The sequence below is a fragment of the Bos grunniens genome, chromosome 28 (genome assembly GCF_055505025.1).
Source record: "Bos grunniens cultivar Pamir isolate PY7600 chromosome 28, Bosgru_T2T1.0, whole genome shotgun sequence".
Classification (NCBI taxonomy): domain Eukaryota; kingdom Metazoa; phylum Chordata; class Mammalia; order Artiodactyla; family Bovidae; genus Bos; species Bos grunniens.
Window position 1 is genome coordinate 45,015,394 of NC_141192.1, and position 25,589 is coordinate 45,040,982.

The 25,589-nt window shown below is 42.1% G+C and overlaps 1 long non-coding RNA gene and 1 pseudogene across 1 annotated transcript in view; both read right to left on the bottom strand.

The window, feature by feature from the left end:
• LOC147343296 (uncharacterized) overlaps positions 1-25,589 on the bottom strand; it is a 47,901-nt gene that overhangs the window by 11,712 nt on the left and 10,600 nt on the right. The window contains exon 3 of the long non-coding RNA XR_015156712.1: positions 3,326-3,606. This is a non-coding gene — a long non-coding RNA (uncharacterized LOC147343296). The remainder of the gene's footprint in view (positions 1-3,325; positions 3,607-25,589) is intronic.
• On the bottom strand, positions 24,872-25,518 carry LOC147343297 (28S rRNA/ribosome and sororin micro-cofactor pseudogene; annotated as a pseudogene).

The window sequence follows — 25,589 nt, forward strand, 5'->3', positions numbered from 1 at the left end:
TAGCCCCTGCATCAACCGAGAAATTCTTGGACTTATCTGCCACATCCAGTTTCACCCTTGGTTCCAGCCAGTGATGGTTATCTGTGACAGATGGGCTGGCTGAAGCCAACCACTTCAGTCCTGTTGAACCGTCTTGAGGGAAGGCTTGACACTTGACCTTGAGTTTGTTGTGTCCTGAGGGCAGAGTGCCACCCACTGTCCCAATTGATGACATTTGTAGAAAGCCATTTTAGGAAGACTTGTCACAGTTTGGACACTCTTTGGCCCAATGTCTTGCCTGTCTATAGATTAGGCATTTGCCTCGTGCCTTTTCCTTCAAGAACTTGGGGTTTGCCATAGGGCTTCCCTGGAGAGTGGCCAGCATCTGGACATGCCTTGTCTCTTTCCTTTTCTCCCTTTCCTGGGCCTTGATCTCCCTCTCCTGTTCTGTTATAAAATATATTAGTGGCTGTCTGGACCATCTCATCTAAAGAGGCAGCAGAGTCCTGCTGCTGTAGCTGTTGTAGCTTTTTCCTGATGTCTGGTGCACATTGGGACAGGAATCTGTCCATTAAAATCACCTGTCCCTCGTAAAAGTCTAAGTCCCAATTGGTAAACTTTTGGAGGGCCTCTTTTAGCCTTGCCAGAAGGGCAATGGGGTTCTTGTTGGGCTCCTGAATTATTGCTGAGACCAGGCACAGTTCCACAACTAATGGCCTCCTTCTATTTCCATGGGTGGACGTCCTAAGGGGTGAATCTTTCTGAAGTTTATCTTACCCAGTACTGTTGCAACCCAAGAGCTTGGCATCCCCGGGTCAGGATGCAGATCCCTAGGCAGGTTGAGGCATGACAACTTCCTGGAGATCAAATCCCCAGGCAGGTCAAGGCAGGTTGACCTCTGGGGACCCCTGGACTTGCTAGATCCCCAAGCAGGTTGAGGCATGACAACCTCCCAGGGACCAGATCCCTAGGCAGATCAAGGCAGGTTGACATCCTGGGATCCCCAGGCTGGAGCTGGGGGTCCCCAAGGTCTCCAGCGTGACTAGTGCTGGGTAGGATTAAGGGCTTGTAATCTTAACTCATTGCCAGTTTGTCCACAGTGGATGGGAATAGATACCATGATGTAAATCAATCCAAGCCTGTACCCTGAGACTAGGAATCTGGCGAAATAGCCATAAGGCTTATCCTCTTATTGCTCTGAGGGAATATAAGTCACTGATTTCTTCCCCTAGTGCTCCATAAGAGCAGTTTAGAGTGTTTCCAATGGTAAACATTTCATTGTCATAGACCCAGTTTAGGTGATAACAGAAATAATGACAAAGGAGTGGGTTATCTGGTTCTGTTAGGGGCATTAAAAGTATTTTAATAATAGGCTGGGTGGAGTGATGTTGCCTACAGAGGGGGCAGCGTCATGGTTGTAGGAGTTAGTAAGTGGCTTAAGCACAAAATAAGAGACAACAGACCAGATGTTCCATAAAAATGGAGTGGGGATTTGATCCAGGGCATATGTTTGTAGCCTTAGGAGAAGGGTGGTAAGGGTTTTGGACCAAATGGCCTACAGCGCTAACTCTTAAAGTGGCAAACATTGTCCTTGGAAGCCCAGTTGCCCTTGAAGAGATGCCACCAACAGATGGACTTCTAGCAGGCATTGTGGGCCTATCACCTACCCTTGCAGGTTCACTGAGAGGTGCTGTTGACACACATGTTGTAGGAAACAGGGAAGATGAAGGCCTGAATCTCTAGAGGGATTGGACATTATGCAGTATTTCCTTCCCAAGGGCCAACTATTTTCTGGCTGTCCCTCCAGAATACTGTAGAGGCAACATTGTGGGCCCAGATGGGGCTCAGGAAAAGAGCTTGAAACAGGAGGGAAGGGGGCAGGATACAACTTTTGACATAGAATGACATAGCACAAGGGCATAACATAAACCAATTAAATCAAATGGGTCCAAGATGACAGTATTGACTAAAAAAGATGTATAACTTGAGAGTTGCAAGTTAAGTTTTATTTGGGGCAAAATGAAGACTGTGGCCTGGGAGGCAGCATCTCAGATAGCTCTGAGAAACTGCTCCAAATGGCAGTGGGGGAAAGTCAATATATAAGGTTCTGGTGAAGGGGGATTCAATACCATGAAGCTCTCATTTTATAAAAGGGTTTTTCTTAGTCATGAGGATCTGATGTCACCATGAAGGGATTTAGTGCTTCTCTAGATATGAGGAGATGCAAGGATTGAAATCATAAAATCTGTTCCTAAAAACCTCCAACTATCTAAAGACCTGTCCCACCAGATTCCCTGGAGCACAGAGTGCCTCACTCCACCCTGAACTCCCTCAGGGGTTGTTGAAGGTCAAAAGCTATAGCAGCATGAGGTTCAATCTCCATAGAGGCAGATGGCAAATGCCTTTGTTATTCAGTCATTGGTAATGTTCTTGGTAAGTGCCAGTTTGTAGTTGACTGAAGACAAGTCAAATTCAACTAAACCTTGATCCTCAATTTGCAAGCTAACTGACACACCCAGAGGTGCCATGACAGTTCCAAAGCACTGTCAAAAGACCAAGGAGTGGATAGTTCCTCAATTGTTGGAAAGATCTTCCCACTCATTAGGATATGAAATCAGCCAGCTCACAAAAACTAACCACACTACATTTCATGGCCACTGCATACACCCTCTGTGATGGTACACACTCTGTGAACTGTGCTTCTCTCTGAATCCAAACAAATCCACCTCTTATCTATTGCTGTGTCTCACTGAATTCTTTTTGCAATGAGACATCAAGAACCTGAGCTTCATTAGGTCCTGAAACGAGGCACCATCGGTTTTGGCCAGGCTCAAGTCTCAGTTGGACACGACTAAACCTAGCAAGGGTCTGCCGTGTGAGTTTGAGTCCCAATCTCAGGTAAATGGTTTCAAGAACAACTTTTAGAAATGGAAAGATGATGACCTGCCCAATACTTGGTAAACAGTGGCATAGATGGGGAGAGGAGCGGAAGGATAGGAGGAAAAAGCAGTGGGAAGAACATGCTGAGGAACCCCTTTCATAACTTGCTGGAGAAACTGCTAAATGCCTGGTCTGTGGCCACAATTTTCATTGGCCTGATCTGTGGCACAAAGGAGGTTAAGGACAGAAGAACCCTCACCCACTTGGGCAACGGCTACAAAGGTGCAGCAGATGGAGCCTTTGGGGCACACTGGGGAGTAACCCCTTCAAGAGTCCCTCAGTTGCACCCACTGCAACTCACCTGTTCACAGGGGGTTCAAGGAAACAAGAAATGAGAGACTGTAAAGGGATTAGGATTTTGTTAGCCATATGTCCTTCCAGGGGCATAGGGGCTATGACCTCCTACCTTAACTGGAGGTCTTCTGGAATCTGAGACTGAGTTGCCTGAGCTTTCTACCAAGTTTGTTTTTGTTGTCCTGGTTTCCAGCACACAGGGCTTCTTGTCACTTCTGCTGTTCTAGGTTTCCTTTGCATTCAGTTTCCACCACACGAGCTTTCACCAAGTTGGGCTTCTGCTCTGCTTGGTTTCCGCCTCGCTGGGGCTGAGCTGAGGTTGTTTCAGCCAGGTTACATCTGAGACACGGCACCCATATGTCAGGGGAGTATAATTTCCTCGGTTCTGTCTCGCTGAAGCAAAGATTTGAAACAGTGGAACAGTGTTACAGCTCAGTTATAGCTCAGAGGTTTTTTTTTTTTGGCAAACAAAGGATAGTACACCCTCAAGGCATGAGGGCAGGCAAAGCCCAAAGGGGAGGCCTCAATCTTGGCTTCCTCTTATATGTTCGTCTCCTTCCCCCCTTGCGCCTGCCCTATGCACATTGGGCTGGCCAAGAAGGGGCATGTTTGTTTCACCTAAAGTTCTCACTTCAGCCCACAGATTTTCTTTCGTTCCATTTTTTCAGGCTTTTCTCTTTGTCTTTTAGTCACCACCATTTTGGACTCCTTTTTCCTATTCTAACTATCTAACAATATCATATTGCTAGGGGAAGCACACTGACTGAAATCACCCACCCTGACCAGGCACCATCATAACCATTTGTGTGAATTATTTTATGACAGGAGGTTTTGGTAAGAAACACAGAACTAATAAGCCACCACTAAGCCACTTCTGGGAGGCTTCCCTGGTGGCTCAGAGGTTAAAGCATCTGCCTGCAATGCGGGAGACCTGGGTTCAATCCCTGGGTTGGGAAGCTTCCCCTGGAGAAGGAAATGGAAACCCACTCCAGTATTCTTGTCTGGAGAATCCCATGGATGGAGGAACCTGGTGGGCTACACAGTCCACGGGGTCACAAAGAGTCGGACACGACTGAGAGGCTTCACTCACTAAGCCACTTCTTTCCCAGAAGAATTTGGGAAAGGTCAAAGGAAGACACCACTGACTACCTCCTAAAATCCTTCTTGTTGGCATCCACCTTGGCTGAACAAAACAATGCATGTTCTACCAGGAAGGACTGAGTCAGAATGACTGGCCAAAGACAACCCAGAAACTAATCCCATCACCATAAAACCCAAGACTGTGAGCCACATGGCAGAGCAGTTCTCTTGGGTTCTCTTACCCTACTGCTCTCTACCCAGGTGCCTCTTCCCAATAAAATCTCTTGCTTTGTCAGCAAGTGTGTCTCCTCAGACAATTCATTTCTGAGTGTTAGACAAGAGCCCATTCTCTGGCCCTGAAAGGGGCTCCCCTTCCTGAAACAATATCGTATTTGTCTTTCTCCATCTCATTTATTTCATTTAGTGTTGTTGCAGAGAAGAACCAACTCTGACTCCATTTTGGAACCATTTCTTTGATTTGCTTTTCATTGCTGTTGTTATTATAATCATATAATGGCCTGCCTCAAGGGACCCTGTCCCTCTACCATGACTGTTAAAGTGCCTTTGTTCAGCTCATAGATAATCTGACCCTGCCTACCTGTGAATGGCTACAGAAAAGAAGGGATTTAGTTCAGTCGCTCAGTCATGTCCGAGTCTTTGCGACCTCATGAATCGCAGCACCCCAGGCCTCCCTGTCCATCACCAACTCCCGGAGTTCACTCAGACTCACATCCATCGAGTCAGTGATGCCATCCAGCCATCTCATCCTCTGTCATCCCCTTCTCCTCCTGCCCCCAATCCCTCCCAGCATCAGAGTCTTTTCCAGTGAGTCAACTCTTCGCATGAGGTGGCCAAAGTACTGGAGTTTCAGCTTTAGCATCATTCCTTCCAAAGAAATCCCAGGGCTGATCTCCTTCAGAATGGACTGGTTGGATCTCCTTGCAGTCCAAGGGACTCTCAAGAGTCTTCTCCAGCACCACAGTTCAAAAGCATCAATTCTTCGGCACTCAGCCTTCTTCACAGTCCAATTCTCACATCCATACATGACCACAGGAAAAACCATAGCCTTGACTAGATGAACCTTTGTTGCCAAAATAATGTCTCTGCTTTTGAATATGCTATCTAGGTTGGTCATAACTTTCCTTCCAAGGAGTAAGCATCTTTTAATTTCATGGCTGCAATCACCATCTGCAGTGATTTTGGAGCCCCCAAAAATAAAGTCTGACATCTATTTCCCATGAAGTGATGGGACCGGATGCCATGATCTTCGTTTTCTGAATGTTGAGCTTTAAGCCAACTTTTCACTCTCCATTTTCACTTTCATCAAGAGGCTGTTTAGTTCCTCTTCACTTTCTGCCATAAGGGTGGTGTCATCTGCATATCTGAGGTTATTGATATTTCTCCCGGCAATCTTGATTCCAGCTTGTGCTTTTTCCAGTCCAGCGTTTCTCATGATTAACACATCCCTTTTCAAAGGTTGGCCCTTCCCAGAGATATTTTGCAAGACTGAAGACCCTCTTTACTTCCTCACTACCTCTCCCTCTGTATTCTCTTTTGACTTTAGTTCCTCACAGCTTCTCTCTGTTGTTTTATAAAAGAACCTGGCATCCAGGCAGGCCTTGACAAGATGGTTACTTTGAAACATTAGTCTGCCATCTTCTCAGTCATCTGGCTTTTCAAATAAAGTTGTATTCCTTGCCTGAACACCTCAGTCTCATGGATTCATTGACCTGTTTTGCAGTGAGCAGAGTAAGCTTGTATTCAGTAATACTGTGATAATCTTGAGGTACATTCATGTTACTGCAAAAAGCATTATTTCATTCTGGCTGAGTAATAGATCCTGAGATGTTTGTGTTTGTCTGCTGGAGAAGCTGGTGGTTTCCTGTTCTATTTAATACACTGACTAGGTAGGAAGTGTTTATGGAGACTATTATCTTATCCAAATGAGATGAAAGGCAGCAAAAACTTGCTCAGACTTCTCTACTTTTCCAGAGAGTGAGGACTGTGACCTTGGTTTCATCTGTTTCACTTGTTGAAGTCCACTTTGTCAGATGGTCTATACTGAAATGCTTCTGCTCTTTTTTCAAGAGGAACAAAATCAATGAAATTTCCTAACATTTATGAAAGTGAAACAGAAGGGAAGGGGGCAGGGCACAACCTTTGAAAGAATGACGTAGCCCGAGGGCACAATATAAACTGATTCGAACCAAATGGGTCCAAGATGTTAGACAAGTCAACTTGACTAGACTTTGATCCTCAGTATACACTCATTATAACATATCAGGAAGCTAAATGACACAGCCAGAGGCACCACGACAGTTCCAAGGTTGACCATCAAAGACCAAAAATTGGGTGGTGACCCAACCCCTGGAAATCCCCACCCCTTCCCCAAAATAGTTGAAATAATCCTCCCACTAGTTAGCCTATGGACTAGTTACCCAGTCCATCAAAGCTAACCACAGCACATTTCAAGGCTGAATTCACCTTCTGAGATGGCCCATACTCTGTCAGTGGAGTGTGTTTCTTTCTGAATAAATCCACTTCTTAGCTATCACCTTGTCTCTCACTTAATTATTTCTGTGATGAGACATCAAGAACCTGAGTTTCATTTGGAACTGAAACCAGGTCTGTGGTCTCAGTTGGAAGATTATGGGTCTTGGCTCAGTTCAAATTCCAGCACATGGGTTCAAGTCCCAGTCTGAGGTAAACAGTTTTAGAAGTCTTGTGAATCCCCCAGTGTACATCTTGCTGCAATGTTCCAACAACTCTGTGACAGATGTATTGCTACCATTCCCATTTTTCAGGTTCAAAAGCTGAGGTTACACAGGCAAGTGGATCCCCTAGGGCACAGTGGAGATAGGTGGGGAAGCTGGGCTCTCAGTCCAGGTCTGTCTGACTGCAGAGCCCTTGCTCCTAATGTCTAAGTGACTCTGCTGATATAATTTATTCTCCACTTGTGCTCCTGCAATGCAGGAGACCTGGGTTCGATCCCTGGATTGGGAAGACCCCCTGGAGAAGGAAATGGCAACCCACTCCAATATTCTTGCCTGGAAAATCCCACGGACAGAGGAGCTTGACAGGCTACAGTTCATGGGGTCGCGAAGAGTCGGACATGACTGAGTGACTTCACTTCACTTTCACTAGTGCTTGAGTCCCAACAAGGGTCTTCCATAGTCTACTTGATAGAGCAGTCAATCACATTTCTGGCCCATTTTAATTTGTCAGAAAGTTCTTCATCCTGAGGCGAAATCTGAGTCCCAGGTCTCCAATAAATGAATCATGAAGCATTCACGAGTCATCGTTGTCATTCTACACTATATTCTGTATGCATCTTTCCACTTTAAGGAGACAAAGGGTCTGTACAAGAAAAGGAAAGAGCAAGAGGATCCTTTCTGGCAAGCTGTCCATTGCAGAGAGAAGCAGAACTGAAGAGTATTACATAGTACATTTCAACATCACAGTGAGGGATGAAGGGTAATGCTTGCCATTGGTCTCAGGATCTTGTGCTGTGCTTTTGTTGCTATTTTAACATATTTTACATGTAAATTCTATTTTGAAACATCTTTATTATGAATCATAGACAACAGTTTTCTTCAGAGTCATCTTTGTGGCTTATAACAGGTGGCTCTCACAGAATGTAATGTATCTTCTTCCATGTGGGATTAAGGGGAAGTGGATTTATTTTTTGGCTGCACCTTGGAGCATGTAGAACTTCCCTGATCAGGAATCAAATCCATGGCCCTTGCAGTGGAATTGCAGAGTCTTAACCACTGGACACCACAGAAGTCTCTTCTTCCATGTGAATGAGCCAAATGAAGGATTTAATTCTGCAGCTCTGTCAGTAAGGGTGTGACCTTGTGGGACCTTATAAGATTTACCTTATAAATCTTCACTAGAATCTTATAAATGTGTGTCAGGACCAGCCCAACAATGAACAAACCTGAGGGAGTGGTGCCGCAGAAGAATAAGGAAAAATAAGACTTGGAAATAAAGTGGGGGTCAGGGGGCTGACGCCAATTGCAGGCAAAAGCCCAGATCCTAATCCTCGCATGCCTTTTATTTCTAACTTCTACTTCCTTATTTGTGCTCTAAAGATATCTGTTCTTTACGATCTCAGATCGGGGATAAAGATATACAATGCACAGTCCTCAATGTCAAACCTTCAGGCCTTTCATGACTTTGTTTAGCCCTTTGGCTAGTGATGCCCTTTCTCAGCAACTCCCTCAAGGCTCTGGAACAGTCACTAATGGTTTTCCATCAGTCACATCAGTACTTCAACATCTTGTTTTCAAGATGTCTTTCCAGGATATACTTTTTACTGCTCCCAGCCCTTCATCTGGGGGTGATGAGAAAGTCATTTTTATTTTTCAAAGAGGCCCTGTTAATTAGAGTACAGGCCTGTGCATAGTATATTCCCTACAATGTGCTCTCAGTTTTTAAGACTAAGGGGATGTGGAGTAACCAATATCTAAACAGCCTCTGAATTTTAGGGGACCCATGAAGGAAAGCTTGCTATACCTCATCCCATCCCCACTGCCCCAACTCCCACCAACAGGAAGTCTAATTTAACATTGCAACCTTGATCAGAAGGCTCTTCTGATACTTTTTCTCCACTTTCTGTACTTTATCATCAGGATTTCTTGATGACCTGTGTCCTTGTGTTTAATCTCCAGTAGTGACAAATTGGTCTTCCCTGAACATTCAGAAAACTAAGATCATGGCATCCGGTCCCATCACTTCATGGGAAATAGATGGGGAAACAGTGGAAACAGTGGCTGAGTTTATTTTTTGGGGCTTCAAATTCACTGCAGATGGTGACTGCAGCCATGAAATTAAAAGACGCTTACTTCTTGGAAGGAAAGTTATGACCAATCTAGATAGCATATTGAAAAGCAGAGACATTACTTTGGCAACAAAGGTCCGTCTAGTCAAGGCTATGGTTTTTCCAGTAGTCATATATGGATGTGACAGTTGGACTGTGAAGAAAGCTGAGTGCCAAAGAATTGATGCTTTTGAACTGTGGTGTTGGAGAAGACTCTTGAGAGTCCCATGGACTGCAAGGAGATCCAACCAGTCCATTCTAAAGGACATCAGTCCTGGGTGTTCTTTGGAAGGAATGATGCTAAAGCTGAAACTCCGGTACTTTGGCCACCTCACGCAAACAGTTGACTCACTGGAAAGACTCTGATGCTGGGAGGGATTAGGGGCAGGAGGAAAAGGGGACGACAGAGGATGAGATGGCTGGATGGCATCACCTACTCAATGGACGTGAGTTTGAGTGAACTCTGGGAGTTGGTGATGGACAGGGAGGCCTGGCGTGCTGCAGTTCATGGGGTCGCAAAGAGTCGGACACAACTGAGGGACTGAACTGAACTGAACTGAACTGATGACTCAGTGGTCAAGAATCTGCCTGCCAATGCAGGAGATGTGCGGAGATGCATGCTTGATCCCTAGGTGGGGAAAAATCTCTGGAGAAGGAAATGGCAACACACAATAGTATTCTTTCCTGGGAAATAACATAGACAGAGGAGCCTGGCTGACTATAGTCCATGGGGGTCACAAAAGAGTCAGATACGACTTAGCGACTAAACAACAACAAAATGAGAAGTTAGTGAGCACAGCCCACAAAACTACCTTCCCTTTGACACCAATTGCAAATGTGAGGCTCCCCGAAGTCCATCCTTAGGTGACCTCAACTCCCTTTCACGTACCATTTTCTCCTTCTCTCCTGGCTCACAAAATGGGCGACACTCTGGCTCTCAAGATTAAGACTGCTGCTTGTGCATGAGGTCTCTTTTACCCACATTTAGCCTATTTCTTTCTGCAGATTTTCCCCTTCTCCAAATATGAACAATTTACTTCTGTCTTTAATAAGTATTTTTATTTGACCTAGTTATATTCTAATTTTCGGTTAGAGCTATTTACCCTAGTTATTCTCTAGAAGGACTGGTAGAACTCATTGAAAGCTGATATACTCATAGTTACAGTTTATAACAGCAAAAGGATGTAGATTGAAAGCAGATAATTAGAGAAGTGTATGGGCAGAGCCTTGGAGAGTGGTGGGCTTCCAACTCAAGCCTTTCAGCCTCTTCCCCTCTGGAGACAAGAATGGTGCTGACTCCTCTCAGCAATGATGTGAGGCTGTATGAGGGGAATATTGCCAACCAGGGACGCTCACCCAAGTCTTGGTATCCAAAGCCTTTATTGGGGCTCCATGGTCAGCTGTCCATGTGGCTGACCTCAGTCTCTAGACCTTCTGGAGGTTGAGCTGATACTGCATGACTCAGAACCCCCACATCAACACATTGTTAGATATTCTGGTGCAGTCCAAAACCCCAGGTCAACAAAGACACTCACCAGGTATGGCATTCCAAAGGATGCCACCCACCATGGGATGGGGGCTAAGGTCAGCCCTCCTTACCCACCATGGGATGGGGGCTAAGGTCAGCCCTCCTTTTGGTGAATGTTAAAATTCTTACTACACAAGCAGAAATGTTTATTATCTAAAACATTTGGAAATAACAGTCTTCTTTAAAAAAAAATTTTGTTTTCTATTTGAGACAAAACAGAGCCAACTACATCACCCACAGTAAATGCATTTTGAATACCTGCTATTGTGCTTGGAGAATCCAGTGTTAATGTTGACATATTCTACCTTACCATGTCTTAGCCATGTATGTCTTCTCTACTGGCCAAAGGTCCTGGTGTGTTACATGTAACATGCGCCAGCAGCACAGGCTGCACAGGGTTGGGGAGAGGCTTAATGTGGCTTCTGACTGGTATGGGATAGGGTTGTGGAGAGGCTTAATCTGGCTTCTGACCGGTATTGTCATTTTGGGCATGGTCGCCAATTCCCTGGGTTCTGAAAAGAAGCATGATGAGATGCTGAACAATATCAGCAGCCCCAGAATCCACAGTTGACTTGTCACTGTCACTCAGTTCCCCTTCAAACAGCACTTTTGTCTTCTCTCCAGGCTCAGAAATGGATGACACTCTGGCTCCTAAGGGTAAGGCCTCTGCCTGTGCACGAGGTCTCATTTACCCCTCTTTTAGCCCATTTCTTTCTATAGATTTTCTTCTTCACCAAATATGAACAAGTTACACCTGTCTTTGATAAACATTTTAATTTTATCTAATTATATCCCAATTTTCTGTTAGAGTTATTTGTTTATTAGATTAAACACATGCCAAAGACTTATTTAACTCATGACTAAAGGAACCAGTAAGCTGAGAGAGATAGTTCAAAGGGTTAAGGGAGATACAGAAGTATTTATAGGCACAGAAAAAATGCTGGAAGAAGATTACAGCACCCCACAAAATTGGTTAATGTTCCATAGAGGAGTAATAATTGTTGGAGTTTTATTTTCTATAAGCTATAAATAATTTGCATCTCTATGGGACAAAGTTCTTTGGATAACAATAATTTGTAAGTGATATTAGTAAAATTATTTTATACCTATTTCTGTTAAACCACATATAAAATATCTTTTCTGATTACAATGGAATAAAACTAGAAGTCAGTAACAAAATGCAAACTGGAAAATATACAATATATGAAAATTAAACAATGCTCTCAAACAGCCAGTAAGTCAAAGAAAAAATTATAAGCTAAATTAGAAAATATCTTGCAACAACTGAAAATGAAAACAAAAACATAATTATGTTAGGTCAAAACTTAAGTGAGGTAGCAGAAACAGTGCTAAAAGGGAAATCTGCGGTTGTAAACACATTAAAAAGAAGCACTTCAACTCAACAACCTAACTTTACAATTGAGAAAAAGAAGAAAATATTAAACTCTAAGCTAGCAAAAGGAAGGAAAAAGGTTAGAGTGGAGATAAATGAGATAGAGAATAGAAAAACAATGGGAAAAAATCAGTGAAACCGAAATTTAGTTCTTGAAAAAGATTAACGAAATTTAGAAATCTTTAGCTAAATTGATTAGGAAAAAAGGGGAAGAGAAGAAAAGTCAAATTACTACAGGCAGAAATGAAAATGGAGCCATTATTACTTATTTTATAGAAATATAATAAGAAGGAATATAAGAAAGTAGTAGGAACAATTGCAGGCCAACAAAATGAATAGCCTAGATGAGATTTACAAATTCCTAGAAACACACAACCTACCAAGAGTGAACCATGAAGAAATAGAATATATAAATAGACCTCTAACTAGTAAGGACATTACATCATTAATTTAAAGTTTCCCAACACAGAAAAGCCCTGGATCAGAGTGCTTCTCTTGGGATTTTTACCAATTTTCTCAAATTCTTCTGAACTATTGAAGAGGAGGAAACACTTCCTAACTTGTTCTGTGAAACCAGCATGTCTCTGATATCAAAGCCAGATATTAAAAAAAATAATAATATTACAAGAAAAGAAAACTACACACCTTTACTTTTGAACATGATATAAAAATCCTCAATTAGCAAACTGAATTAGCAGCATAGTAAGAGGATTATACACTGGGACCAGGTGGGATTTACTCTCAGAATGCAATGATGGTTCAACATATGGAAATCAATTAACATAACAAATATTAATAGAATGAAAGAAAAAAGTCACATGATTATTGTAATTGATTCAGAGTTTGTTTTTTTTTTTTTTTACAAAATTCAACACCATTTTATTTTATTTTTTATTTTACAATATTATATTGGTTTTGCCATACATTGACATGAATCTGTCACGGGTATACATGTGTTCCCCATCCTGAAACCCCCTCCCACCTCCCTCCCCATCCCATCCCTCAGGGTCATCCCAGTGCATCAGCCCCAAGCACCCTGTATCATGCATCGAACCTGGACTGGTGATTCATTTCATATATGATAATATACATGTTTCAGTGCCATTCTCCCAAACCACCCCACCCTTGCCCTCTCCCACAGAGTCCAAAAGACTATTCTATACATCTGTGTCTCTTTTGCTGTCTCGCATACAGGGTTATCGTTATCATCTTTCTAAATTCCATATATATCTGTTAGTATACTGTATTGGTGTTTTTCTTTCTGGCTAACTTCACTCTGTATAATAGGCTCCAGTTTCATCCACCTCATTAGAACTGATTCAAATGTATTCTTTTCAATGGCTGAATAATATTCCATTGTGTATATGTACCACAGCTTTCTTATCCATTTGTCTGCTGATGGACATCTAGGTTGCTTCCATGTCCTGGCTATTATAAACAGTGCTGCAATGAACATTGGGGTACACATGTCTCTTTCAATTCTGGTTTCCTTGGTGTGTATGCCCAGCAGTGGGATTGCTGGATCATATGGCAGTTCTATTTCCAGTTTTTTAAGGAATTTCCACACTGTTCTCCATAGTGGCTGTACTAGTTTGCATTCCCACCAACAGTGTAAGAGGCTTCCCTTTTCTCTACATCCTCTCCAGCATTTATTCGTTGTCGATTTTTGGATAGCAGTCATTCTTACTGGCATGAAATGGTACCTCATTGTGATTTTGATTTGAATGTCTCTAATAATGAATGATGTTAAGCATCTTTTCATGTGTTTGTTAGCCATCCGTATGTCTTCTTTGGAGAAATGTCTGTTTAGTTCTTTGGCCCACTTTTTGATTGGGTCATTATTTTTCTGGAATTGAGCTGCAGGAGTTGGTTGTATATTTTTGAGATTAGTTGTTTGTCAGTTGCTTCATTTGCTATTATTTTCTCCCATTCTGAAGGCTGTCTTTTCACCTTTTTTATAGTTTCCTTTGTTGTGCAAAAGCTTTTAATTTTAATTAGGTCCCATTTGTTTATTTTTGCTTTTATTTCCAATATTCTGGGAGGTGGGTAATAGAGGATCCTGCTGTGATTTATTTTGGAGAGTGTTTTGCCTATGTTTTCCTGTAGGAGTTTTATAGTTTCTGGTCTTAATTTTTGTGTATAACACCGTTTTATGATAAAAAAGAGTCAGTAAACTAGGAATGGAAAGAAATTACCTCAATAATAAAGACCACATAAGAAAACTTTCATATCCAAAGGTGAAAGATTGAAACCTGTTTTTGTTAAGACCAGGAACAAGAAAAGGATGCTCATCTTTTGCAATTTCTTGAAGAAATAAAATTATCTCTGTTCACAGATGGCATGATCATATATGCAGAAAACCCAAAAGATTATACATAAAACTTGTCAGAATTAATAAATGAATTCAGCTAAGTTGCAGGATACAAAATCATTGTACAAAAATCAGTTGAATTTCTGATTATACAAAAACAATGACAATCCAAAGAGGAAATTAAGAAAACAATTCTATTTATAATAGCATCAGAAAAAATAAAATACTTAGGAATAAACAATCAAGGAGGCAAAAGTCTTGTACCCTGAAAACTGTGAAACATTGCTTAAACGAAATTAAAGAATACACTAAAAAATGGGAAGAAATTATTTGTCCACAGATTGAAAAGATTTTATGTTGTAAAATGCCAATACTATCCCATGTGTGCATGCTCGGTTGTGTCTGAATCTTTGCAACCCCATGGAATGTAGCCCACCAGTCTCCTCTGTCCATGGAATTTTCTGGACAAGAATACTAGAGTGGGTTGCCATTTTTTACTCCAGGAGATCTTCCCAACCCAGAGATTGAACCCCAGTCTCCTGCATCACAGGTGATTTCTTTACCACTACACCTGGGAAGCAATACTATTCAAAGTGATCTGCAGCTTCAGTGAAATCCTTATCAAAATCCCAATGATTTTTTTTTCAAAAATAGAAAAACATATCTTAAAATTCAAGGTACCCTGAATAGCCAAAGAAAACAAAGTTGAGGACTCATAATTCCGGATTTCAAAACTTATTACAAAGCTACAGTAATTAAAAAAAAAAAGTGAGATACTGGCATAAAGACATACACATACACAAATGAAATAGAATAGAGAGTGCTGAAACAAATCTTTTCACATAAATAAACCTTTGCAAAAGGATGCCAAGACCATTCAATAAAGAAAAGACAGACTCCTCAACAAATTGTGCTGAGAAAACTGGATATCTTATGCAAAAGAGTGAAGTTGTACTCTACCTTACAACATATACAAAAAATCTACTCAAAATGAATCACAGACTTAATTGTAAGAGCTAAAACTATAATACTGTCAGAAGAAAACAGGAAAAAGCTTCATAACAATTTCTTTGCTATTTCACAGAAAGCACAGCAACAAAAAAAAACATACATAACTTGGACTTAATCAAAATTTAGCTTTGTGCATTTCAAAGTACACTATCAACAGAGGGAAAAGGCAACCCACAGATTGGGAGAAAATATATGCAAACCATAGATCTGATAAGGGGTTAATATTCAGAATTATAAAGAATTCCTGCAACTTAACAACAATTAAAACAACCTGATTTAAAAACAGGCAAGATACTTAAATAGACATCTCTCCAAAGAAGATGTACAAAGGCCAATAAGCACATGAAAAGATGCTCCACATCACTGCCTGGTAGGGAAATACAAATCAAACCCCTATGTGATACCACTTCACACCCATTAGAAGTATTGGCAAAGAGTGGAGAAACTGGAATCCCTGTGTATCACTGGTGGGACTGTAAAAGGGTGAAGCTGCTGTGTATAAAATTAAACACATAATCACCATACGATGAAGACATTCCAGTTATAGGTATATACTCAAAAGAACTGGAAGCAGGGACTTGAACACTCATGTTCACAGCAGCATTATTCACAATAGCCAAAAGATGATAACAACCAAATGTCTATTGATAGGTGAATGGATGAACAAAATGTGGTATACAAAGCATGGGGTATTATTAAGCTTTAAAAAGGAAGGAAATTCTAATGTTACAAAATTGATGAACTTTGAAGACATTATGCTAATTGGTAGTCAGTCACAGAAGGATAAATACCCTACAGAGCCACTTATATGAGGTACTTAGAATAGTCAAAATTCATAGAGACAGAAAGCAGAATGCTTGTTGTCAGAGTCTGGGGGAGGAAAGAGAGAGGAATTACTGTTTAAGGTAAATGGAGTTTGAGTTTGGGATGATGAAGTTCTGGAGGTGAGTCGTGGTGATGGTTGCATAGCAGTGTGAATGTCCTTAATGTCACTGAATTATACACTTAAAATGGTGAATTTGGGGTTGTGTATATTTACCACAATAAAAAAATCATTTGCATTTTTATAAGTTAACATCAATACTTCCTTACACAATTAAAAAGTGTCTAATCAAAAATTAAGCAAGATACACTGAGCAGGCTTTCCCAACCTTGGCACTACTAATGTTTGGGACAGATGATTAACTGTTGTGGGCACTGTCTTGTGCCTTGTAGGGTGTTTAGTAGCATCTCTGTCCTCTTCTCACTAGATGCCACTAGCACTTTTTCCCCTTTGTGACAACCAGAATTGCCCCCAGACATTGGCAAATGCCACATCCTTACTGGTTGGGAACCACTAATAAGAGTTTTGGAAATTTTGACTTGATCTCATACTGAGAGTTGTCCAAGCAGCTTCAACTTGTAAGTCTATAGCTATAAATTTATTTCTTGAGGTATCGATTGTTAGACATTTCTGGTAAAATCTTTTCTACCAACATCCTAAGACTGTCATTCCCTGTTGTAATCCCACTTCCAGAGTCTGTATTAATAGTTTAGAGCAGAGCAAGTTCATAGCTCAGAGAACTGACCTCCTTTATGGTGTGCATGAAATATTTATGTAATTGACTTGAGTTCATAAATAGACAAACAAGACTGTTAACACAAGTCTCCATTGTATTTCATGTGGTAGAGAAAAATTATCAGCATCCTCTTACATGGTTAGACCATAAAGCCAGACTCCTAATCATTGCTACAAGGAATACATTATTAGCCATATCCAAATCAGAGCCAAAAGCAAGCTTGTCTAAAGACCTGAAACAGAACCCAAACCATGGAGCAGGGATGGAGGGCAGAGAAGCAGAGAGTCAAAAAAAAAAAGATTCCTAATACCACTTGGGATTCACTCCAGGGACTAACAAAATACATTCCTGGGCTTACCCAGCCTAGGGGGTGCACTTTTTTGGGGCAATGATGTGCTGAAAGTTGAATCTACTTGGACATCACATTGGGATCTCCAAAACTGTCAAAGTATATCCCATGGACTGAATGGTGCCCCCTCCAAATGCATTTGTTGAAGCTCCAACCCTCAATATGACTGTGTTTAGAGATAGGGCCTGTGAGGAAATCAATTTGGGATGCCATCAGGTCTACCTCTGGTGCATCTCTGTCCTGCCTCAATGGTAGAATGAGTGGGCTGATGGGAATGAGTAAGGTGTCTGTGTCAGTAAGGGACAGACTAAGTCAGACAAGGAAAGAAAAGCTTCTCTGGAAAGTCTGTCCCCACCCCCATCTAAAGCAGGGAGGGACACCTCCGGTGGAAAAAAGCCATGGCTGTGGATGCTGCTTTTTTCTCTCTTACAGATGGGAGCTAGCAGTTCCAAGAAATACTCCTTTAAAAAGTATTTTTAAAAAACTGGGACAAGTTTGATCCCCAGAGTTTAAAAAAGACATGCCTGATCTTCTGTGATACTGAATGGCCACAGTATCATTTGGAAGAAGGGGAATGCTGGCCAGTTGAAGGGTATCTTAATTATAATATTGTTTTACAATTAGACTGGTTCTGTAGAAAACAAGGGAAATGGGTAGAAGTGCCATATGTGTTGCGCTTTTTCTCTCTGTGAGACATGTCAGACTTGTGCAGATTTGGGTGTGAAACCGTCAGCTCCCTCCTATCCTCTTACTTTGCCCCTATATCTGGGGCTTCCAATTGAACAGACTGAGAATCAGGGCACCCTTCCAGGAGGGGTTGCCTCAGCCTCAGTAGAAATTCAAACAGTCCCAATTGTGGTCGAGGATCTAAAAAATACATAGAAGCCTTTATGGGACTAATTTTACTTTATGACTTTACTTGGAGAAATGTAACATATGTCTTGGGACAGACGCTGACTCCTGATTCAAGAGCTCAAGTTTTTGGGGAAGCTACTACTTTTGGAGATGGCTTGAATGTGAGACAAGTGGGAAAAGAACACAAAATAGTCCTCCTCCCCACTGGGAGATGAGCAGTTCCCATAACAGAGCTAGACTGGACTATAACATGGCTAAAGATGGGATCAGAGCCTTCTTTGTCAGATGTATTCTTGAAGGACTCAAGCGAGCACATGCTAAGACTTTAAACTATGCTAAGTTGGCTGACATAGAACTGGGAGAAAAGGAAACTCCTAACATAGACTATGGGAGGCTCTCTGCAAGTTTACTGACATTGATCCCAAAAGTACAGAGGGAGGAATGATCTTAAAAGAGATTTCTCATTCAGTCGGCTCAGGATATCCACCGTAAAGTACTAAAACAGGCATTCGTACCAAATCAGTCTTTAGATAAACTGCTGCAACTGGCTCAGACAGTTTACTATGGTAGGGAGGAGGAGGAGAAAAGGCAGAAAAAGACCAGGAAAGACTGAAGCCCTAACAGTGGCTTTCAGATCCATTCTAAAACAGCCTGAAAAATGCCCAGAGGAACCCAGGCAAAAAGGGACAGGCTTGTTATTACTATGGAAAGGAGGGGCATCTCAAGTGAGGTTTCCCTCAGGCATCTAAGCCGCTCCAGCTCCCCATCTGGTCTGTAAAGGACCACACTGGAGGAGAGACTTCCCCCAGAGGCGTAGGCCTCAGGGGTTGGACTCTCTGGATAATCTGGACTGAAGGTGCCTGGAGGTCCCCACATGAGCCCCCGTCCTAATAACACCTGAGGAACCCTGGGTATTAAGAACTGTGGGCAGGGGAGGGGGGGGGCGGGCAGTCAATTGATTTTCTTCTGGACACTGGGGCAACTTTCTCTGTGCTCCCTGAAGGCCCTGGCCTGCTTTCCTCCCGATCCACTACTGGTACTGTCTGGATGAGCCAAATGCTATTATTTCAGTCATCTTTTAAGCTGCAACTGGGACTCTACGCAGTTTCTCATGAATTTCTGATCATGTTGGAGTCTCCCTCACGCCTTCTGTGGAGGGATATACTGAGCAAGGTCCAGGCCTCTGGTTTCATGAATATGGAGCCTGCTCTTTCTCTCCCATTATTTGAACAAAATGTAAATCCTAGAGTGTGGACTGATGGAAAAACTGCGAGTCAAGCACAAAATACTGTTCCTATCCTTGTCAAGCTCAAAGACCCTCATCTATTTCCATATCAAAAGCAGTATCCACCGAAACCTGAGGTTAAGGAAGGGTTAAAACCCATCATTGAAAATTTAAAGGAACAAAGGCTATTAATTCCCTATAACAGTCCATGTAACATTTTGAGTGTAAAAAAAGTCCAATGATAAATTGAAACTAGTTCAAGATTTATGAATAATAAATGAGGCTGTGGTTTCTTTACACCCCATGGTGTCTAATCCTTATACTTTATTGTCTGACTTTTAACTTTGATTATACATTATCTTCGAAGAAGGCAATGGCACCCCACTCCAGTACTCTTGCCTGGAAAAATCCCATGGGCAGAGGAGCCTGGTAGGCTGCAGTCCACGGGGTCGCTAAGAGTCGGACACGACTGAGCGCCTTCACTTTCACTTTTCACTTTCATGCATTGGAGAAGGAAATGGCAACCCACTCCAGTGTTCTTGCCTGGAGAATCCCAGGGACAGGGAAGCCTGGTGGGCTGCTGTCTCTGGGGTCGCACAGAGTTGGACACGACTGAAGTGACTTAGCAGCAGCAGCAGCATACATTATCCTGGTTTAATGACTATTTTGCTGCACATAAGTAGGTAAATGGGTCTAGAACTGGTGGTTTTCTTTCTGATGTTTATCAAATATGTAATGAGGTCATATGGCTAACTCCTGAAAAGGGACACCTGGTATCTAACACCTCCATATGCTGGGAACCAAAAGAGCCATACCCAGAAGTTAGCCGACAATTACAACGACTAGAAATAATTGGGATTTTTGCCCCAAGAAACAAGCAGTGTAACAATTCCTATGTGTTCCAATCCCAGTTCAAGTCCTCCTTTTGCCTGGCCAGGCACTGACTGGGGCTGGATCCCTCAGTCATGCTGGCTTGCTCCTGATGGGAGCCACTGGATGTGTGGCTCTTACCTGTGGGCATGGCTTCCCCCCGGCTGGATAGGGAGATGCACCCTAGGTCTAGATTTTATTCATGACTTCATGGTTTCAGAGTTTCCAGAGAGGCCTGCTAATCTGCCACACCTTAAAACTCACTGGACAAGGTCTGTATTTCACTGGTATGATTATCTGGCTGCAATATTCCTTTCCTCTGGGAACTACTGATATTATGCTACGAGTTGATGCTGACTAACTTTACTCAACAGACTTTACAAGATTCTCAAAAAATCAATTTCAGCCCTTAATGCTGAACAAATACAAATTAGAAAGGTGGTTTTACAAAATAGATTGGCCTTAGATATTCTAATGGCTTCACAAGGAGGAACTTGTGCCATTATTCATACCCAATGTTGTACATATATACCAGATATGAGCACTAATGTTACTCACTTCACTAAGCACATGAACAAGATGATTCAGGCTATGGATTCTCCTGAAGCCTCAGTCACCTCATTTTGGGAAACATTAACTAGCTCCCCATGGTGGATAACTATCTTAATAATAATAATTCTAATTGTTCTGTTTTTATTGTTTGCTCCCTGCATCTGTAATTGTGTAACTGGATTTGTTTCTAATCATCCGAAAGCTTTTAAGTTAAAGTGGTTGTCCAAGCTCCTATGAGTGCCACAGCCTCTCCAACTATTACTTGGGGGCCCTGGATCAGAGACTCTCAATGTCAGGGTTAGGGGAATATGATGCCTCAACAATTTAGGGACAGTGCCCCATCCCAGCAGGAAGTACTTATGGAATGAAAACACCACCCCTTTTCCTTTGCAACATAATTCTTCTAAAAGAAAAAGGGGGGCAATGAGAGTCAGTTCTTAGGTTGATAAGAAGTCCGGGATCCGCAAGGATGAGAAAGGGGTCTGGGGTACTCAAAGAGGTGAAAAGGACAAACCAGAGCTAATGATTACACAACAAAACAACTCATCTTCCTCAAGGATATGTTCTTCCTTAAACTCTATACCAATGATTATATGACAATGTATCCTGCTCGAGGACATGTTTCTCCTTCTTAAGAAACTTCTGACTAATTCTGTCATCCTAAAGTATATGTCTGCTTCAGTTCAGTTCAGTTGCAGAGTTGTGTCCGACTCTTTGTGACCCCATGGACTGCAGCACACCAGGCCTCCCTGTCCATCACCAACTCCCAGAGTTGACTCAAACTCATGCCCACTGAGTTGGTGATGCCATCCAACCATCTCATCCTCTGTTGTCCCCTTCTCCTCCCACCTTCAATCTTTCCCAGCATCAGGGTCTTTTGAAATGAGTCAGTTCTTCGCATCAGGTGGCCAAAATATTGGAGTTTCAGCTTCAACATCAGTCCTTCCAATGAGCAGCCAGGACTGAGCTCCTTTAGGATGGACTGGTTGGATCTCCTTGAAGTCCAAGAGACACTCAAGAGTCTTCTCCAACACCACAGTTCAAAAGCATCAATTCTTCTGCACTCAGCTTTCTTTATAGTCCAACTCTCACATCCATACATGACTACTGGAAAAACTGTAGCCTTGACTAGATGGACCTTTGTTGGCAAAGTAATGTCTCTGCTTTTTAATATGCTGTCTAGGTTAGTCATAGCTTTCCTTCCAAGGAGTAAGTGTCTTTTAATTTCATGGCTGCAATCACCATCTGCGGTGATTTTGGAGCCCCAAAAAATAAAGTCTGACACTGTTTCCACTGTTTCCCCATCTATTTCCCACGAAGTGATGTGACCAGATGCCATGATCTTCGTTTTCTGAATGTTGAGCTTTAAGCCAATCTTTTCACTCTCCTCTTTCACTTTCATCAAGAGGCTTTTTAGTTCCTCTTCACTTTCTGCTATAAGGGTGGTGTCATCTGCATATCTGAGGTTATTGATATTTCTCCTGGCAATCTTGATTCCAGCTTGTGCTTCATCCAGCCCAGCATTTCTCATGATGTACTCTGCATATAAGTTAAATAAGCAGGGTGGCAATAGACAGCCTTGACGTACTTTTCCTATTTGGAACCAGTCTGTTGTTCCATGTCCAGTTCTAACTGTTGCTTCTTGACTTGCATACATATTTCTCAAGAGACAGGTCAGGTGGTCTGGTATTCCCATCTTTTTCAAGATTTTCCACAGTTTCTTGTGATCCACACAGTCAAAGGCTTTGGCATAGTCAATAAAGCAGAAATAGATGTTTTCCTGGAACTCTCTAGCTTTTCTGGTAAGATCTTTCTATTGTTAGTTCTAATCCTGTTATCTTAAAATGTAAATTGTGGGAGTGGGCCTGGTAAGACCTTTACAACCTTGAGACATTCTTTTGATTTACTGTAATAACCAATTGAAAAAGTGTATAACTCCCTTGCTAAGACTAGTGAGGAAGGGGGACACTCTCTATTCCCCTTCTGATGTCTATGTCAGAAGCTTTCTCTGTCCCTTTTTATACTTTAATAAAACTCTGCTACACAAAACTCTTGAGCGATCAGGCCTGTTCCCTGGTCATCCCAAAACTAAATCTTTTTCTTTAGAGATCACAAATCTGACATCATTTACCAAAGTGTTTAATTTTTACCATTCTACTTGTGGTTTGTTATACTCATCCACAATTCAAAAATTATACAGAAACACACACACACACACACACACATACATGGGACTTCCCAAGTGGCTCAGTGGTAAAGAATCTGCCTGCCAATGCAGGAGACAGGGGAGTGCAGGTTTGATCTCTGGGTCAGGAAGATCCCTTGGAGAGGAAAATGGCAACCCACTCCAGTTCCCTTGCCTGGAAAATCCCATGAACAGAGGAACTTGGTGGGTTATATACTGTTGGGTCACAAAGAGTTGGACATGACTGAGCAACTGAGCATACACACACACACACACACACACAAATGCACATATACACACATATATAGGGCTTCCTCAGTGGCTCAGTGGTAAAGAATCCACCTGCCAATGCAGGAGATGTGGGTTCAATCCCTGAGTCTTTCCCTGATCTTTCCCTCCAGAGGAAAGATGCTCTGGAGAAGGAAATGGCAACTCACTCCAGTATTCTTGCCTGGAAATCCCATGGACAGAGAACCCTGGTGGGCTACAGTCCACGGGGTTGCAAAAGAATCAGACAGAACTTGGCAACTAAACAAAAATAATACGTACATATATATATATATACACACACACACATTTAACATTTTTGCATCATTTTAATGTGCATTCCTCACTTTATTTTTTGCTATTGATTTATTACTTGCTGTTTATTTTATATTTATTTCAGACTATAGAAATGATGCTAGACAAAAAGTAAATTCAAGTTTCAAAATGGGTCATAAAACAACGGAGATAATTTGCAACATCAACAAAGCATTTGGCCCATGAACTGCTAATGAATGTACAGTGCAGGGGTGGTTCAAGAAGCTTTGCAAAGGAGGCGAGAGCCTTAAAGATGAGGAGCACAGTCACTGGCCATCAAAAATTGACACTGACCAATTGAGAGCAGTCATTGAAGCCGGTCTTCTTGCAACTACACAAGAAGCTGCCCAAGAACTCAACGTTGACCATTCTATGGACATTTGGCATTTGAAAGAAAGGTGAAAAAACTTGATAAGTGGGTGCCTCATGAGTTGACTGAAAATTAAAAAAAAAAACATCGTTTGGATGTGCTGTCTTCTCTTATTCTATGAGACCACAACAAACCATTTTTTGATCAATTTGTGACATGGGACAAAAAGTGGATTGTATATGACAACCGGCTCAGTGGTTGGACTGAGAAGAAGCTCCAAAGCACTTTATAAAGCCAAACTTGCAGCAAAAAGAGGTCATGGTCACTGTTTGGTGGCCTGCTGCCCATCTGATCCACTATAGCCTTCTGAATTCTGGCAAAACCATTACATCTGAGAAGCATGCTCAGCAAATCGATCAGATACCCTGAAAACTGCAAAGCTTGCAGCCAGCATTAGTCAACAGAATGGGCCCAATTCTTCTCCACGACACTGTCTGACCACATGTCACACAACCAATCCTTCAAAAGTTGAATGAATTGGTTATGAAGTTTTGCCCCATCTGCCATATCCATCTGACCGTTTGCCAACTGACTACCACTTCTTCAAGCATCTTGACAACTTTTTTTTTTTAGTGATAAAGAATGTTCACTTTATTAAAAATATAATCCAGCAAAGGAAGCAAAGACAACCACAGTCACTTGTCCACTTTGGTCACACAGGGAAAGTGGCAGGGCTGGTATCAAAAGCCTTTCCTCCTCTGCCATATCTATAATAATCTTTATTTTTGTCAGAAATAGAAAGTTGCAGTATCACTCACTGGGGAGACAGGGCCATCAAGGAGGTTAACTTCTTATCGCCTTTGCTCAAGTAAGCGCTGTGGGTCCTGTTTCCCAGTTGTTGTTTCCATGCTCACCATCCCTTTTCCTGGCCCATCCCCATCCCTACATTTAGTCACACACATCTCAGTGAGATTGCTAGGGCTTTATTACAAATGCAGTTGACTGCTTAGAACTCCCTCTTCAAACTTTCTTTTCTACACTCTTCCTCTCAATGCATCCCTTCAGGACAGGGCAGTAGGCCATCAGGGAAGAGAAATATGGGGAGAGTGAAAAGGAGGAATGCTTTCTCCAGTCTTTAGAAACAACCATCGAGTCCTCCTGGCTCCAGCTAAGACTCTGGTAGGAGGGTGACATTCAGAGTTAGCTATGTTCAAAGTCCTCCATGCCTACATTCTAGGGGGCTTTTGTCTTCTGTTTTGATTTGAGTTGTGTTTCACTAGTCCATTTCCATGGCTGCTTTCTCTTTATGGGCAAGCCTGATCTGCTGGAGTTTTCTGCACTTCTTCCCAGAGTCAGGCTGGCACTGGATGCCCAGTTCTTGAGGTGCCACTGCTTAAACAGTCTTCACAGCTCTGACCACCCAGTGCTTCAGTCGCGGATCCTGGTTCTAAATCTGCTGTCATTTGAACAGCTTCTTCTTCAGCTCCTTCAGGTAGTGGCCAGTTGATCTTTCCGCCTGGAGTACCCATGGATGCACAGGGAAAATGCTTCCACAACCAGGAGGAGGCAGAAAATGTTTTCCAAGAGTTTGTCGAATCTTAAAGCATGGATTTTTATGCTACAGGGATAAACAAACTTATTTCTTGTAGGCAAGACGTGCTGATTTTAATGGTTCCTATTTTGATTAATAAAAATGTGTTTGAGCCTAGTTATAACGATTTAAAATTCATGGGTCCAAAACTGC